The sequence below is a fragment of the Sinocyclocheilus anshuiensis genome, unplaced genomic scaffold (genome assembly GCF_001515605.1).
Source record: "Sinocyclocheilus anshuiensis isolate Anshui unplaced genomic scaffold, SAMN03320099.WGS_v1.1 scaffold225, whole genome shotgun sequence".
Taxonomy (NCBI): Eukaryota; Metazoa; Chordata; class Actinopteri; order Cypriniformes; family Cyprinidae; genus Sinocyclocheilus; species Sinocyclocheilus anshuiensis.
The window spans coordinates 458197-461902 of NW_015539845.1; the positions used below are offsets into that span (position 1 = coordinate 458197).

Here is a 3706-nt window from a genome sequence, read left to right on the forward strand (position 1 = left end):
AGAGGGTGTTTTTTTTTTTTTTTACTGTTTTGAGAATGTATTGTACATTACTAATCTGTAGTGACTAAATATACTACTACAGTTGAATATAGTATTTATTAAATGGGCGTCATGTCAGTTCTGAGAGGAGCTATATTGCATCCTGTACTCAATGGAAACACTTTACCTATGCAACGTTGGTCCATCCATTTCCAGGGGATGATGGGAATACATTCGGGAGAACGTCTTGGGCAGGCAGCACGGTGGAATTGGCACTTGTATGCCAAATTAACTTCTTGCAACACCCCCAGCACTCTGTCAAAAACTTCTTGGCCCATGAACAGAGTTTTCCAGTGACCTGACTGCAAGCTTCTTGGAAGGGGAGGTCTAATAAGTTTATTGGATTTCAGCCAACCAAACAAACTATATTTGATTAAGCAAAATCACACAAGCTTTTGTACAACAGGTTCAGTTAATATTGAGTTCACACAAAACGTGGTTTTTGCATTCCACTGTGCTGCTTTTCAGTGTATTAGACTGACATATTTAGCTGTTGAGCTAAGGTCTCGGCGCCCTTTTGCAAACTCTTGCACATGACATTTAACATTAAAAAAAAAAAAAATCATCTTTTAAAAAATGCATCTCTAGACCTTGCGTTTTGTGTTTTTAAAGGCGAAAATGCGTTTTCTGTGAATGAACCCTTAATTGTTTTTCGATCCTAAATGAATCAAGATTCGTTAAATGATTTGAGGAAATGATTCAATGCCTGCTTACTGGATGAAGCAATGAATATTGTTGTTGTTGTCGCTGCATCATTGTCACATAAACCTACCCTAAAGCTGTGGTAACACTATTAGAGCACGGGCACTATAACGCATGTCTAGGGCTTCTATTTTTAATAAATAATGCAACTTTAACAAAATATAAATTCAAAATATGAAAATATATTTTCCTGCAACACTGTAAACCTGCAGCTTTGACATGCGTGTTCTATGTATTGAGGCAAGAGGTCAATCAGTGAAATTCATATTGGCTTATTACCTGCAATAATCCAAAAACCAACTCTTTGTCGAGGCAACCATGGTAACGCTAACTTCCAGGTTGGCCTAAAAAAATACGTCATCACTGCACTATATAGCATTTATTGACCTTGTCAGTAAAATTTAGCTAGTTGATTCTATTTTAGACTCCAAATTTTTAATTGATAAACACTTATCTGTGTTCTTGTGAATTGGCCCTTTGTTCCTGGCTACTATCTGTCCATTTATTTCTAGTTTATATGTGTTTGTGTATGTTGTTCATTCCCTGCCATTCTGCTGCACCTTGCATGTTTGCCATTCCCTCCGTAGGTCAGGGATTTTCACTGGGGCCCCGGGTGACAGCTGGGTCCTCTATGTTTCCTGCCTGTGAGGCCCCCTGTCCTCCGTCCTACACCAGCACCCGAAATATGACACCACTAAACCTGCATTGGTATAATCCATCATCATACTTACAATATGGCAGCTGCCTTTTTCCTATTTAATTTAATCGCAGTCTACAGAGCTGTTTCCAAAATTGCCCCCATACACTATTTCTTTGCTCATTCACTCCATGAGTCCACAGAATGAGTGAAAGAAAACGAGCAAATTTGGACACTTGAGTGTGTTGGAATTGCTTCAGACATCTTTTTGTGAGACGTGGGAATTAATTTGGCGCAACACTCATAAAATTCTTTATTCGTTGTTCAGTGTACATCGGTTGTACACTTGTGATTGAGGTGCATTATGGGATTGAATAAATGCACTCAATTATGTCCACTATGGTTTTCCACACCACTACAAATGGCTGTCCCCTCAAATAGTCAGTGCTGGGTAGATTAATTACAAATTGCAGTCTGTTACTGATTACACATTACATAAAGTTTGTAGTTAGTAATGTAGTCTATTAGATTACACATTTTATGTAATATATTGTTTGATTACTTTTAGACCTAACTTGTTCATCATATATATTTAAGTAGGATTATTTTGTACCATATTAATATAAAAACAAAAAGAAAATATAATCCATTATTTATCATCAACTACATGAACTGCATTAAACATTACATCACATCAAGGTTTCCCAAGCTGGCATTCAGAAAAGGAAAGAATTAGGCAAAATAAACTAATTATAAATCATTTGAATTATCAATCATTTCTGTGTGAATAATATGCATTTAATCAATTTTAAAATTTAATATAATCTAATTACAAGTACTTTTTTGTTTTTTTTGGAAATCCGATTACATAATCTATATAATCAGTTACTACTACTCTGAAAATAGTGCACTATATAGGTGGTGATTTGGGACACAGTTTAGGATTTCAACAACAGACATTTCAAACTCCAGGCTTTAAGATTATCAGAAAGTTTCCACCCAGCCCCAATGGAAAGTCCTGGGCAGCTTTAGCTAAATAAGACCCCATTTGAGCCCCTGCAAATGCAACAGGGGTCTCACCTAACACCCTGTTCCATGCGGCCCCCCTCTTCAAAGTCTCATACTGGCATGTTCCCAACAAAGTTCAAAATCAGATTGTGTTATGCAATGCATATGTAAGAAATTGCCTAGCTCATCTGCAGGGCAGGCAAATGACCGTAATGTGATTAGTGGGTCAAGATATGGCTGTGTAATATGGTTACTGAACGGCAACCATCTTCAAAAATCTGTGTACACAACTCAGGGTTCCTGCCAACCTTTACAAACACACACACAATAATAATTAAAAAAAAATGCCGGTCTAAAGCCATAGCACAAGACTCTTTCAGGCTCTGTGTTCTGTTCTTCCATCAGCACAAAGTGTTTCTTTCCTGGAAAGCTGTCGACAGCATCCCTTTTATCTTTCTCTGTCACCTTCCATCTCAACCATGATCAATACACCGTCAATCACTGTCAGGCCTTGCCCACATATACAGTTTCTGAGCAGCAGAGCCAGAGACTCAGCACAGAAATGCTGATGTAACTGCGGCTGGCAGTGATTTAGCACAGAGCTTAGTCAGCTACAGCACCTTGATGAGCAAGAAAAACTCATCAAATATACAGCAATGAGAGCAGTACAACGTTCTCTGAAGGCTTGCCAACATAAAAATTTTAGTGGTGCCAAACCTGATATCACACAACCAAAAATAACTTAAAAAGTGTAAGAATCAATTAAGTCAACATAAAGTAACATTCATAATACACCTCTGTGGAACAAAATAGTAGTTATTGCTTGAATTTCTTTAAAGGGGTCATATGATGCGATTTCAAGTTTTCCTTTCTCTTTGGAGTGTTACAAGCTGATTGTGCATAGATAAGATCCCTGAAGTTGCAAAGACTAAAGTCTCAAAACCAAAGAGATATTCTTTATCAAAGTTAAGACTCTGCCACACCCCCCTAAAACGGCTCGTTCTAACACGCCCCCACATATCTACCTCACTATGTGGAAATATTTGCATAATGCTGCCCAAATGTGCACGCAAAGAAAGAAGGCGTGGTTTCAGTAACCGCAGTTAGTGTTGATGCAGCCATGTCAGGGAGATGCTGTGTGTTTCTAGGCAAAAGCAAAAGCACTTTATTTGGCCTTCCGAAAGTAGATGCATTTAGGAATCTGTAAGATGACTTACAACAGAACAGCAATGCATTTTATGAACGACCGTTTCGTGAACCTAGGAGAAGAGGTAATTCTGACTTTGCTATGAATATCTGGCGCTTCTGAATCAGCTACTG

General features: G+C 38.0%; 1 long non-coding RNA gene across 1 annotated transcript in view; it reads right to left on the reverse strand.

Annotated features, from left to right (window-relative positions):
- Positions 1-3706, reverse strand: part of LOC107684547 (uncharacterized) — an 11217-nt gene that overhangs the window by 6691 nt on the left and 820 nt on the right. Inside the window, exon 2 of the long non-coding RNA XR_001633868.1 lies at positions 1641-1642. This is a non-coding gene — a long non-coding RNA (uncharacterized LOC107684547). The remainder of the gene's footprint in view (positions 1-1640; positions 1643-3706) is intronic.